Source organism: Sarcophilus harrisii, chromosome 3 (genome assembly GCF_902635505.1).
Source record: "Sarcophilus harrisii chromosome 3, mSarHar1.11, whole genome shotgun sequence".
NCBI lineage: Eukaryota > Metazoa > Chordata > Mammalia > Dasyuromorphia > Dasyuridae > Sarcophilus > Sarcophilus harrisii.
Genome location: NC_045428.1, coordinates 167,755,456 through 167,770,892, shown reverse-complemented (window position 1 = coordinate 167,770,892; position 15,437 = coordinate 167,755,456). Strand labels below are relative to the sequence as shown.

The 15,437-nt window shown below is 35.9% G+C and overlaps 1 protein-coding gene across 2 annotated transcripts in view; it reads right to left on the bottom strand.

Moving 5' to 3' along the window:
- The window catches only part of CFAP97D2 (CFAP97 domain containing 2), a 51,698-nt gene extending 42,373 nt beyond the window's left edge, over positions 1–9,325 (bottom strand). For both annotated transcript variants that reach the window (XM_003765703.3, XM_031958762.1), the window contains exon 1: positions 9,112–9,325. The gene's annotated coding sequence lies outside the window, so the exon portion shown is untranslated. The remainder of the gene's footprint in view (positions 1–9,111) is intronic.
- Positions 9,326–15,437: the final 6,112 nt, after the last annotated feature.

The following is a 15,437-nucleotide window of genomic DNA, read 5'->3' as shown; positions in this document are numbered from 1 at the left end:
AAAACTTTAAAAAATGTTTAAAAAAAGATTCTTACTCTTTGGAAGGAAAACTGGCAAATTTGAATAGCATACTAAAAAACAGGGATATCATTTTGCCAATATAAATCTGTATAGAAAAAGCTATGATTTTTCCATTAGCAATGTATGGCTGTAAGAATTGAACTGTAAGGAAAGCTGAGTTTGAGAATCAATGCTTTAGAATTGTGATGCCAAAGATGACATTTGAGAATCCCTGACCATTAAAGATCTCATATCAGCCAATTAAATCAAAGAAATTAATTCAGACAATTCATTGGAAGGACAAATACTAAAGCTAATACTAAAGGGAAAATAGTAATACTAAAGGACAAATACTAAATACCAACAAAAACTTTGTTCACATAATGAGAAGACAGGAGTCATTGGAAAAGACTCTAATGTTGGGAAAGAGTGAAAGCAAAAGGAGCAGGAGATAGCAAAAGAAGAGATAGAAATATACTGTTATGGAGGCAATGTTACATGAGCTTGGACAGACGTTGAGAATGAAAAATCAGATACAACTTGAATGAATCAACAATAGTAACAACAATGCAAGTCACTGTGTTGAGATTTCAAAATCCATAAGACACAGATCTTACTCTAAAAGAGCTTAAATTTAGTAGCAAGATTTAAACATCGAGTATGATGGCATTCAATGAGATGCATATGATTAGAAATATGATGAAAGATTATCAAAAGCTAGGAGAATTTATAGAATGGAAGGACCTGCTGTGAATTGAAGATAGAAAATTATTGAAAAAAGGTATACCGCCTTATACTGGAAGCACAAGAAAATTTCTTCCATGAACTTATGGAAATAGAAGAAAGTATATTTAAACTTTCTAAACTCCAATCTAAATCGTTCTTAGGATTTAGAGCTGAAAGGACCCTTTGACACTGTCCAGCCCACTACGTTATTTTTCAGAGAGGAAAAAAACAGTTGAATGATTTATCTATGCTTCAAAATTGGTAACTGTAGGATATGGGATTTGAACCTCCAACTCTTCCAATTTTCTATCCAGTGCTATTGCTCTTTCCCCTACTCCATGCTGCAGTCCTTTTAGGTTTTCTCTCTTATCAGAGTTTAGTTCAACAGAAAAGTTCACAGATCCTGATCTATTCAAATTAACAATTTTACAATTACTATCAAGAGTTCTTAGCATGCTGAGCAGAAAAAAAATGAAAAGAGCTTAGAATGAAGTTAATCAGTTGAGAGGAAGCTGACACAATCCAAGAGAAAGCCCATGGTGGGAGAAAGGCTTGTCTGCCTTTATGGAGATCTACACAAATACTTTCTTTTCTAAAATGGGTGCCCTCTGCCAAAGCATGGAATCTGTTCTTGCTTCCCACCCTCTCCCTCGTTTTTATCCTGCTATAAAGGCAAGAACTTTCTTAGCTGAACAATAATAATCTTTATGCTATTTAAAGGCAGTCTTTTTTTGCTCTTGGTCACTAGTCCCATGAAGTTGCCCTTGAATAATGTCCTAACCTATCTGTTCCAAGCAAAGTGGAGTTTTATTCCACTGGACTCTGAAAAGAGAACAACTGGAATGGGACACTAGGACATGTTAACCATTTGCTGAGAAGAGGCCTAACAGCTCCTGCAGATCTGCAAAACTTGCAGGAATCAAAGAGAGTCTCCTTATGAAGCCCCTTCTGGAACAGCTCATCCTGTGTGGTATGTAGGTCTTACAATACAAGGGAAATGGGCTGAGGCTTATATACATTTTGAAGGCTATCAGTAACATCTGAAATAGTGGGCATTTCAGTGAAGACACAAGCCAGAGAGTAGTGTCTTCCTGAGCTTCAGAAGCTAGCAATCAGGAACAATGGGAAGAGGAATAATGGACAAATTCAGCAGGTAATTTCAGTTACAGAGGGATACTGGGACCCCGAGCATCTCAGACCTAACAGTGTTTGTTGCTATTTTAATGTGGATCTGATGTTAACATAAACAACCATTCTCCTCGCCCCCCAAAAAATCCAAGCAAGCAGTTTGTATTTTTGATAACATATCCTTCCCTTCAAACCTCCCCACCTCCTCAAAAAAAAAATCTCACATACACACAATCCACCTCAAATAATGTAGTTTTCTGATTTATACAGTTGGTTTTTTAAAAATTGGAGAAAATTATTTATCTTATGTATTTAGTAATTTAAACTACAAGGTCAAAAATCATCTGAAAAATGTTATCATTTTAATATGTTATGCATTATATAAATGCACAATGATAATGTTCTATTTGTATCTTTTTTTTCTTCACATTATCTCTCATGCCTATCCCTTTCTCTCCATTCATTCAGCACCAGTCTAGCACAAGCTCTTATCTCTTCTTGCCTGTTCTGTTACAATAGTCTCCCAATTTGTCTTGCCTTAAGCCTCTCCTGACTCTGATCCACCCTGCACTCAAATGCCAAAGTGATTTTCCTCAAAGGCAGTTCTGCTCATGTCAAACATATCCTTTCTTCCTCCCTTCCTCAATCAATCCCAGTTACTCCCTCTTTCCTCTATGATTAAATATAAAATCCTTTACCATTTAAAGCCTTTCACAACCTAGTCTTTTCCTTTCTATGTATTTGATAATCTAAACTCTATTTGCTGTTTCTTATATTTGACACTCTAAATCCCAATTTTTACATTGGTCCTGGCTGTTCTCCATGACTAGAAATGTTTTTCATCCCCATTCCTATCTCCTAGCTTCCTTTAAGTAATTTCAAATCCCATCTTCCACAGAAGGCCTTTTTTGGTACTGTAACCTTCATTCCCATGGCCTTCCCACTAAGATTACCTCCCATTTACATTATATATTATATGTACATATCTACTTTCATATTTTTTCCTACCCTTCCTACTCTCAGGGATGGATTTTCTTTGATTCCCTGGCTAGGTCTGGTGGTTCAGCTATCAGGTAAAAGAACTGCTTGCAGTGTCAAGGAAAAACTTACTAAATAAGTCATTGCATCTTAGCAGATAGACACAATGTCAAATGACCATAAGAGCTAATGAGCAGCAAATGGCGTCAGAAAATAGCTTGATCCCTGTGAGACCAGGAAAGGTGTTTGGCCTTTTATGGAAAGCAGAGGTGTGATACTCAATAAAAAAAAAAAGAAAATCAGAAAACTGATGATGCCACCAGTGGACAGTAGCTGCTCTGCTATGTCAAGGATGAATTACTTGAATCACATGTGTCTAGGCCACAAGTGTCCCTAAAAGTGTGCCCTATATTTGTTTATATTAGATATTACTTCCATGTGTGTTCCCTTTAATGCATGTTCCCTGGTCACATGTGTTTCCTACATGTATGTTTACTGATCATGTAATGTGTTTAAAGTAGGTCATTATTTTTCCCTCTAAAGGCTATTTCTCTTTCTAATTCCCCTATTTCTGTTGAGAGCTCTACTATCCTTCCAATCACTCTAGCTCATAATCTCAAGAACCACCTTCAGCTCTTCCCTCTTTTTTATTGCCCATATCTTTTTATCAGTCTCTTTGAGTCTTACCAATTTTTACCTTTACAATATTTTTTCCTATCTGTTGCCTTCTTTTAACTCACATGGCCATCAACCTAAATCAGCCCTTGTTTGACACTCATTTCACTACACTACACTTCACTTCACTACACTACACTACACTTCACGACTACTACAACAATCTCTTTGCTTCTAGTCTTTCCCCTCTCCAATTTGTACACAGCTGCCAAATTGATACTCCAAAAGCACACACTTCTATATTACTCCCTCATTCAACAAAATTCAATGGCTTCTTATTGTTTCTAGGTAACTAAATTCCTCTGCTTCTCATTTAAAGTCCTCATAACCTCTACCTTGCCTTTCTAGACTTATTTTACATTACTTCTCCTCATATTGTGTTCCTGCTCAAATAACGCATTTGCTTTCTTCCATGACATTCCATTTTGTATCTCCTTTCAAGATGCCTCCTTTCTCAGTTGTGACTCTTGGGCTCCCCCTTCAAGGCTCAGTTCAATTGTCAACTCATGGACAAGGCCTTTTATGCTCTTTTAGCTGTAATTAATCTTTCCTCCAAAATTACTTTGAGTATATTTGATATTTATCTGTGTACACGATCTATTCCCTAGGAGATTATAAATTCATTGAGGCTAGGGTTAGTTGTATTTTTCTCTTCAAATCCCCAGGGCTTAGCACAGTATCTTGCACATATTAGATGCTTAATAAATGTTTGCTGAATTAATGTGTGTTTTTTTTAGTGGTGATTTTCCCCTCTAGTTATGTGGTAATCAATTCATTATGCTCCATTTAAGCACATAGAAGGATCTTTTCTTTTAATTTTCTATCTTTTATTAAAAATTTAAAAAAACTAATATGGCATTTGATTGTCTGGTAAAAGCTCAATGGGGGCTCATAAACTATGACTTTGAATAGATGCTAATCCACAGAATTTCTGGATGCTGAAGTAGCTTTTTAAGGTCTCACATATGACTGATTGTCCCAGGTGTTAGAGGCAAATTTGATCATAAGTACTTTTCATCTTCCATTCTATGACCTCTTTCCTTTCTATAGTACCCTTAGGTATTCAGTGTCCTCTTCATTTTATGCCTTTACCCCCATCAAAATATGCTATCTGGAAAAGATCTGAAATTCGTTCATTATGAAATGAATGTGAAGGTCATTCATATTGAACTACAAATAATTGGCATTTTAAAATATTATCCCCTTCCAAGGATAAATGAATTTTTAACAGATCAGGAATTTTGAGGTAAAAGAATAAAACTCTAAATGCTGAGTTTTATATAGTTGTTTGAAAGCAAAGAAGGTTTTTATTTATTTTTTCAGGAGGAAGGGAATTTTTAAAAAATAATGTAACATTTCTGTCATTCCTGAAATCCCATATTAAATACTCAACTTATATATAAGATAGTTTTGATTTTGTTGATACTGGAAAGATCCTAAACAGTTTGTTTAATCTCAGCTGACTCTTAAGAAAATGAGGAATAGTATTATCCGCTATTGTTAGGCAGACTTTCAAAGAAGATGAAGTTTCTCTTGAGCCCTTTTAACCTTTGATCAGTTTTTTTTTCATTCATCTCTTCCCCACCTCCTTTTAGAAATTTCAGGAGCTGCTTGAGAAGTGAAAATTTACACCTTTGTCCCTTTCCTCCTCTCCTCTTTTTCTTCTTCCTCCTTTGTTTCTTTCTCCTCCTTCTTTTCTTCTTTCTCTTCTCCTTTTATTTTCCTTCTTTTCTCCTTGGAGGTTTTTATTTAGTTGTGGAATTTCTGGGACAATTATAGCCATTTCATCTGCATAATTCCAGACTTTTCCAGAAGGATTGAGTCAAATCATATATTTACCAACAATGCCTAGGTGTCTCTCTTTTTCTATAATCCCTCTAACATTGACTATTTTCATTGTTTGGTATACTTGCCAATTTGTTGGTTGTGGAGTGAAGCTTCAAGGTAATTTCTCTTATTATTAGTGAACTGAAGTTTTCTTCCGTGTGGTTATTAGTGGTTTGCACTAGAAATTTTCCCAATAAAATACAGGTGCAAAATAAGAATTATTCCTTTCATTGCCATTATTTGTTATAGATTTAAGAATGTTAGCAATAGCAATGAGACAAAAGAAGTTAAACATTTAATGTTAAGGAAAGGGGAGACAAAATTACCCTTATTTGCTGTTGACCTGATGATTTACTTTTAAAATCCTAGTGATTTTTTTTGGGGTGGGGGTGGGGGGAAGAAATAGCCTTTCTTTGTATTCTCAGCTCTGGCGCAGAATAAAAACTGGAGCAAATTTATTTTTCAATGGTATATATCAAAGGTGAAGGACTGTTTTTCCTTTAGATTGATTAATGCTTGTGTCTGGACAATTGGCAAAGCTGTCTTTAAGGGGAAAGTGCACCCTCCAAGATAGTCTAAGCATAGCTAGAGGATCACTGTGATTGATTTGAGCATGCTTTCTCAAGCTGAGTTGGACAATACTGAGGCTCTATTTTATACAGAGATAACAGATAGTCCCAACAAGCCAAGAAAGATCTAAGCCTGGAGAGAGGAAACAAAGGAATGGACAGCCCTGGTATTGGCGTGCACATTTAAAAGTTAAAGAATAAATGATTAAGTGAAGGAAATGAACCATATTTTGACTTTGCCTCCTTATTCATGATACCTTGGACAAATCACATAATTTCTCTCAGTCTCAGATGCCTCATCCATAAAATAGGGGATTGGGGACTCAGAAGACCAGAAGAGAAGAGAAAAGTACTTGTATTTAGGATGGATGTCTCCTAAAGACCTTTACAATTCTAAATTTATTGTTTTTATGCTAAACTGTGCAGAACCAAGTCCAGATAGTTCTCTGAAGTACTTTACAATTGACTTATAACAGTTAGATCTCTTAACCCAGTCATTCTGGGTTAGGATTCTGAATCTTTGAGTTAATTTCATAACCAGTCAATTAAAACTTCTCTCTCCAAAGTTACTAGTTATTTCTTAATTCCCAAATCTAATCCTCATCTTTCTTGATCTTTCTGTAACACTATAATATTTGACACTATCTTTTTTTTTCTGTATAGTGGCTCTTCTCTGGGTTTTGGTAACACTATTTATCTTGGTTCTCCTCCTTTTTTGACTACTCCTAAAATTCTTCTGTAGGATCATCATCCATGTCTTCCTAACCATGGGACCTCTGACTTCACCTTTTCTTCATCTAGACATTTTCTTGGTGAGCTCATTAGCTCTCACAAATCCAACTCTAATCAGCTGCTTTGACCACTTACATTTTGTAAAATTATGTAGATGATGTCCATATTTTTTATATCTTAGCTTCAGTCTTGAGTTATAGGCCCATATCATAATCTACTTATTAGACATTCAAATTGCAGATACTACAGGCATATCAAGTTCAACATGTCTAAAACAGAACTCATCTTTCACTCTCAAACCCACTTTTCTTTTAACTTTCCCTATCACTGAGGAGTGACCACCATGCTTCCAACAAAATTTACAACTTTGATGTTATCCTTGGCTCCTAACTGCTCATATCTAATCAGTTGCTACATCTGGTCCTTTTTGCCTCTACAATGATATGCTCCCTCTTTTCCACTCACACTTCCACCACTGTAGTTCAGGCTCTCATTAATTAGACTATTTGGTTTAACTGCCTCAAGTCTCTCCTCATATAGCCACCAAAGTGATTCTCTTAATCTCTGAAAGGGTTCAGCCTCAATCAAACTGAGACCAGTTAAAGACCTTAGCTTAAAAAGGCCAAGAACTCTCATTTCATCTAGAACCATCTTTTGTCTTCCACTTCATCCAGAACCAATTATCTTGATCTATATCTGGCCACTGGACCCACATGACTAGAGAAGAAAGTGAGCCAGGTGTCCTTGCACAGCCTGTCATGTCATAGCATCACCTCCCTGATGTCATGGTCCTCTGAGAATGAAGAACAAATCTAAGTTCAAGTCTGCCCATGTCAACCCTCTATACGATAATCTTCAGTGGTTCCCTTTCAACCTTTAGGATCAAATAAATGTTAAGTCCCTCTGTTGCGCATTTAAAACTCTTTACAACTAGACCCTTCTTCCATGTCTAGTCTTTTCCATATTTTTTAGGTCAGTCAAATTGGCCTTTTTGACATTCTTCATTCCATTTCTGTGTGCCTTTGTTGTGTCTATCTAAAATGATCTTATTTACTTATGTCTCCTGGATTTTTTTGAAGACATTTCAAATACTATTTACAGCATGAGATTTCCCCCCATGTTCTCAGCTACTAATGACTTTTCCTCCAAGATTTTTCTTGTATTGAATTTGTATATATGCTATATGTACATGTTGTCCCCTCACTGAAATGTAAGCTCCTAGGTACTATTTTGCTTTTGTCTTTAGTATTGACACAATGCCTGACATGTGGCAGGGGCTTCATAAATTTGGCTGTTTTTCATTGAATGATTTAATCACTTTTAAATCATCCTTATTGTACTCATCATCTCCCATCTTTTCCACAAGAATAGAATGAGGTATTTTATCCACTGGTTTCCTAAAATCTAGGTAAATTGCCAAACTGGAGTCAGAAGACATGAGTCCAAATCCTACCCTTGCCACTTCCTAGGTATTTGATCAAGTCATCAATCTTTGTTGAGGCTTGGTTTCCTGATCTCTAAAATGGGATTAATAATGCAAGTAGTACTTACCATACAGGGTTTCATGAGGCTCAAATCAGTTAATGCAATCCTTAAAGTGCTTCTATGAATGCCAGTTGTCATTTAAAAAAAATAAAAATACAGTCCAGGTAAGCCATAAAAGGCAAGCAGCAATTTTAATCACTGCTGTCATAAAGAGCCGGCCTCTGTCAGGAAGATCTTTATTCAAGTTCGGTCTTTGACTCTAATTGTCTGTGTGATTCTAGAAAGGTCACTTAACTTTTCAATGTCCCCAGTCAACTCTCTCTGACCATAATTTACAGGACAATTGACGATTGCCAACAGCAAAGGGAAATTCTCAGGAAAAACACAGCTCTGAACTAACAACCAAACAAACCAACCGATCCGCAAAACTCTACATTATAGTTATTTTATTAATGCCCCAGAACCTAGCACAGGTCCTTTGCCCCTTCCCCCGCCTCCTTTCTCCATCCCCCTTTTCTATGCCTCCCACCCGTCGCCTCGCAGCGGTCTCTCCACCGGCCCCACCCCCAGAGGCCCGTCACCATGACTCCCTCCCGCCTGGGCTCCCCACCTCAACTCTCCCCCTCCCCCCCACCCGGCGGGGGCTCAGATTAGACTCTCTGAGGGCCCAGCCGCGGCTTCTTCCGCCCCAACGGTGCAGTTGGACGGTTCTCTTCGAAGTCCATCTTTAGGAGAGGGTTAATTAGGACTTTCCAAGGCTGGACTTGGGGTCATAAATCGAGCCCCTCCTTGTCAGCCAACCCTCTTTAAAAAAACAAAAAACAAAAACAAACATAAACGTCGGGAATATGAGTTTTCTTTCTTTTAGAGGTGAGGGTGACGGGGTGAGGAAATGGGAAGTGATGTGATAATTCCCTTAACACCTTTATTTTGGTTCTTTAGTCTCCTGGATGGATCAAGTGGTCGCTATCTTTTCTGATCTAACTCTTACCTGGACTCTGTTTTTCCACCTCTGCATTCTGCGAAGACCACGCTTATCAAAATCTCAGAAGGCTTATTCGCTGCCATAGGAGGACGCTGATTTAACCTAATACTAGCCAAGTATTTTCCTACCCCCCCACCCCCCTCCCCTTGACTTCAACCCCTTATCCCGCCCCCCTCCCGCTACCCTTCCCACCCGAGTTCTGAGACTGTACAATCCGGTACCCAGCATCCTCTCGGATCCAGCCTTTCAGGATTCTATTCTCGATTGCCTGGACCCTCTGCTTGCGGCTCATAAAGCATCTCCTTACAGACTAAGCCACTTGCCCTAGTAAGGGGTTCTTCCTTGAACTCGTATTCCCTGACTCTGGGGGAAGTCACCTATTCTCAGGGATTTAGTTATAATACCTGGAGGATTTATACATCCACCTGTCTATCCGTGAACCTAGCTGGTCCCCATCTAGTCTAGGGAGTTCCTAAAATCTGGTGCTATGACTTTTTATCATCCTTTGCCTAATATATCATAAACATTAATGCTGATACTTAATTGTTTATAATATGAACTACCTACTTACATGTATTATTGTTAAAGCAGATACCAAGTATAATGGGGGACACCCTTGAGAATCACTATAATTTTTTTCCCCCTTGTTCAGAGTGAAGTCTTTTCTTTTGTGATGGTAGTGGAAGCAAAAGAGCTCCATGATCTGTGGATTATTTTCCTTTTCTCAGATGTTTTGTGACTCCCGTCTCCCAAATGTTTGAGAATCCTTAGTCTTTCTTGTAGTATGTGTGGAGAGGAGGCAGTGATGTACTAGAAAAATTCTTTGATAATCAGGAAATTGAGCTTTTGGTCCTGGTTCAGCTATTAATTTACTGTCTGAAACCTTGGTAGAATGTCATTTTTACTCCGCGGGTCTTATTTCCCTCATATGTAAAATTAGAAGGTTGCATTAAATGATCTTCAATGAATCTTTCAATCATATAAGATCACAGTTTGGGGAATAACTGAACAAATTATGATGTGTGAATATAATGGAATACAATTGTACAATAAGAAATGATGAAAGGGGCAGTTTCAGAGAAACCTAGGAAGACATATAACTAATCCAAAGTAAAGTATGAAGAACCAGGAAAACAATTTATACTGTAACGGTGACATTGTAAAAATAAATAGTTTAGAAAGATTTAAGAACTTATTTCAGAGGACTGGTGATGCAGAGTGCTACTCATGATGTACTTAATATAAAGAAACATCTGTAACATTATTAATATGGGACTTTGTTTAGCTTGATTGCACTAGGATTTCAAGGATTTTCTTTTCCTTTAGGAAAAAAAATGGGGAGAACTTTTGTGGGGAGAAGGAAAGTGGGAAGAGAATATAAATGTTTGACAATGTAGTGATTTAAGACAATTCCAATAGACTTGGGATGGAAAATATCCACATCAGAGAGAACTATGGAGACTAAATATGGATCAAAGCATAGTATTTTCACTTTTTTTTCTTTCTCATGTTTTTTCCCTTTTGATCTGATTTTTCTTGTACAATATGGCAAATACCAAAATACGTTTAAAAGAATTGCACATATTTAACCTATATCCAATTACTTGCTGTTTGGGGGAGGGGCTAGTCAAGAGATGGAGGGAGAAAAATTTGGAACACAGTCTTATACAAATGAATGTTGAAAAGTGCCATCCACACCTGGAGAGAGAACTGATGGAGACTGAATATGGATCAAAGCATAATATTTTCACCTTTTTGATGTTATTGTTATTTTCTTTTCTCATATTTTTTTCCTTTTTCATATGATTTTTTTTTGCATAGCATTATGACTATGGAAGTTTATTTGGAAGAAAACACATATTTAACTTACATTGAATTTCTTGCTATTTGGGGGAGAGGGGAAGTGGGGAGGAGAGGAAGAAAAATTTGGAACACAAGGTATTGCAAAGGTGAATGTTGAAAAAACTATCTTTGCATGTATTTGGGGAAAAATACTATTAAAATTAAATGAATGTTGAAAATCATCTTTACATGTATTTGGAAAAATAAAATATTATCGTATATAAAAAAATAGACTGAAAAAAATTGTTTAAAAATATAAGAGCATAGAGTTAGAGCTGGAAGGATTTTGAAGGCCTGTAGTCTAACCTGAGCTCTTATAGAAGTGAAGTGACTTGAACATAGGCAAACAATCTGCACATGGTAAGTGATGGATTTCAGTCCAGGTCTTCCATTTGTAATATGCTGCATTTGCATGTTGTTTCCTTGCCTGTAAAAGTGAGAATTGAACTAGACAATTTATAAGGAATCTTCCAGCTCTGTAATTTTAATATTCTATGAACCTTTCCTCCTCTCCAGATTATCTGCTTCCAAAATAATCTTTTCCAAAAGTATTTCTAGTATCAGTATTTCTAGTATCACTGCTAAAGCTGACTTTTCTGCCTTTTAACCTCACCAGTATTTTTTTTCTCATAGTTTGGTAGTGATTTTCCTTTGACTTCCAGATAAAGAACATGCTCAATCCTCTTCTCTAAAGGGCTTACTGGGCTATTTCACCCCATGTCTTTTCTGTTCTCAAACCTTTCCCTAAGTATGCATGAAAGACTTTAAACAAAGAGCAGAACTTAAACATCTAGATGAGTTCTGTTCCCTTCAAATTAATCTTGCCAGGTCTTATACCTGTTCTAATCTACTTTTGATGGTAGTAAACCAGTCTACTTAAAGTAGCAAGGCACCTTGAGGGAGAAATAATGGATTGGATGTACTAAGTTGGTCAAACTACTACCATCTCCTCAATCACCACCTTTCCTAAGTGGATTCAGTCCAGGACCTTGACCCAAGAGACTAGAAATAGCAGAACCATTCTCATGCCCCACGACCACTATTAGAAACCCCTGTTTCTAGCCTGGCTCTCAACCTCTGTAAAGATTTGACCTAGGAACTGCTTTTTCAGGAGCTCCAGACCTACCTCCTCAGTGGTCACAAATATTGAAGATGTAGAAAAGAAAAGCCTGATACCAAAAAGTCCCTTGTCAAATGGTTCGGCAGCAGAAATAAATTATTTTTCTTACCGAAATGAAATAAATACATTAAAGATGAATTGCCATCAGCTTTGCCATAGTGTGCTAAAGGCCACTGAGCCTTTCCTTCTGATTTACATGTGGGGTCTCCTAGTTTTTGTCTTTGTATGCCTCATACTTACACAGTGCTTTATTCACAGCGAGTTGAGTGCTTAATAAATGCTTTAAAATAATTACATTAATTTCAATGATGATTCCTTATTATGAATATTTTTGTAATTCCTCTTTGGTAATTGACATTTGAATTCTTGGCATATTATTATAAGGGCAGATATTCGTCCTTTGAGGATGGATTAGATTTTTGAAACTAGCTAAAAGCAATTCAGTGAATGAATTGGGTAATCAAGCCAGGAAACACTATTAAAGTTCAAAAAAGATACAAAGTCACTGATTTATTCTGTGGGTCATAAATTGGCTTTGGAAAGAACTCAAAAGTAATTGTTTCTATTCTATATTCTAAGAAATGGGTATACTAAAAATAACAATGGCAAAAAGTAATCCCCACAAAGAGTTTACATAGCATTTGGCATAGATAAGTACATACATAAGTATTTATAGAATAAAGATAAAGATAAGGAATAAATAAATACAAGATAGTTTTATACAAGGTAGGTCCCTAGAAGTTATGATGAAGAAAAGCTTCATGGAAAAAAGTTCGTTTTTAAGTAGATTTATTTTATTTTGTTTATTTTATTAAAGCTTTTTAATTTTCAAAAGATATGCATGGATAATTTTTCAATAGTAACCTTGGAAAACCTTGTATTACAATTTCCCCCCTTCTTCCACTCCCTCCCCTAGATAGTAAGTAATTCAATATATGTTAAACATGGTAAAAATATATATTAAATCTAATATATGCATATATATTTATACAATTATCTTGCTGCACATGAAAAATCAATTCAAAAAGAAAAAAATGAGAAAGAAAAAATGCAAGCAAACAACAACAAAAAGAATGAGAATGCTATGTTGTGATCCACACTCAATTTCCATGGTCCTTTTTCTGGGTGTAGATGTCTCTCCATCATTAGAACTGGTCTAAATCGTGTCATTGTTGACAAGAGCCACATCCATCAGAAAAGATCGTCATATAATTTTGCTATTGCCGTGGACAATGATCTCTTAGTTCTGTTTATTTCACTTAGCATCAATTCATGCAAGTCTCTCCTGGCATCTCTGAAGTCATCCTGTTGATCATTTCTTTAAGCATTCTTTTTAAGAAAAAGAGAGATCAGCAGCTAAGGTGGTAGGATGGATGGAATTCTGCACCTGGAGTCAGGAAGACTCATCTTCCTAAGTTCAAATCTGGGTCAGATAAGAGTCACACTAGCTAGCTAACTGTATGACTCTGAGCAAGTCATTTCACCCTGTTTGCCTTAGTATTTTTATCTGTACAATAAGCTGGAGAAGAAATGGAAAACCATTACAATATCTTTGTTTTTTTTTTTTTAATAGCCTTTTATTTACAGGATATATGCATGGGTAACTTTACAGCATTAACAATTGCCAAACCTCTTGTTCCAATTTTTCACCTCTTACCCCCCCCCCATCCCCTCCCCTAGATGGCAGGATGACCAGTAGATGTTAAATATATTAAAATATAAATTAGATACACAATAAGTATACATGACCAAAATGTTATTTTGCCATTACAATATCTTTGACAAGAAAATCCCAAATGGGATCACAAAGAGTTGGATACTACTGAATAAAGGTTAGAAGACCCTGAAATAATTCAGGTGAATGTTGATAAAGGTTTGAATTAAGAGTGAGGCTATGGGAATATATAGAAGAGATTTATGAAAAGATGTTATAAAGGTATAAATGACAATATTCAGCAATTAATTAGATATGTGGTTGAGAAATAGTAGGGAAATGAGAATAAGGAGAAGGGTGAGGTTATAAATGTAGGAGTGTAAGAATGGTGATATAACAAGATTAGAGAAATTTGGGGAAAAAGGATGATTTTTAATTTTAATTTTAGTTTATGGAATAAAACAAGCATTTCCATAATATAACACAATAAACATGATATATATGAAACGACAAATTTAATATGCACATCTTGCTATTCCTTTCAAATATACAACAAAATTATCATATAAATTTCTTTTTTTGTTCCCTCATGGATTCTATATACATACATATAGATATATAACATATATATTGTTTTATATAAAAATATACACATATGTACATATGTAAAGTTATTTTAAATATACTTCTATTTATTCTTTCTCTGAATGAAGATGACTTTTTTCTTCATATGTCTTTTATAGTTACTTTGTCCTTTTTAGTAGACAAAATAACTATTCACTCAAAGTTGTTCTTAAAACAATATTGGTGTTACTGTATACAATGGTCTCTTGGTTCTATTCATTTTGCTTTCCATTGTTTCATGAAATTCTTTCCATATTTTTCTAAAACCATTGAGCTCATCATTTCTTATAGAACAGAAGTATTTTATCACAGTCATATAGCGTAACTTGTTCAGTCATTTCCCAATTGATGGACATCCTTACAATTTCCAGTTCTTTGCTACCGTAAAGAGAGTGTGTTTTGAAGAAAAATAATGAGTTCTATTTTGGACATGTTGAGTTCAACATGTCTCCAGAACATACAGTTTGAAATATCCAATAGGAAGCCAATGATGCAGGACTGAAATATCCTGCATGTACAAACTAGATATGCTACCATGCGCAAGCAACTCAATCTCCTAATGACCCAGGCCACTCTCATAGACAGTTAAGTGGGAAACAAGTTGCCAGTTTTCTTGCCTTTTGTTTTTCATACTAGTCATTTCCTGCGCCCCCCCACTCCACAATTCCTCTCTTCCCTTTACCCACTCTCATAAATTCTCCCTTGAAACAGAGGAAAACTGTAAGATAAAACTGACTTAGTAATCATGTATGATTGCATATTCATCCATCTTTTATGTCCCCAAGAAAGGGTAAGTGTATTTCATTTTCTGCTCTCCAGGATGAAGGTTTGATACATTTGTCCTGAGTTCATCTACTTTTCAGTATTTTGGCTTTTAAAAAATATGCAATCATAGAAATTTTTTAAAAAATCAAATTTTTATAATGAACTTTAAAGGGACTAGAGAAATTTGGTCTGTAACTCAGAAAAATCATAATTATTATGAATATATTGTGATAATAGGGTAGATAGAGAAGGGGGGAGGTAGTAGACTCCAAAAGAACAGAATAATTCTGGCCTGTTGGACTTGCCTTCTGCCAAATTGTGAACCAG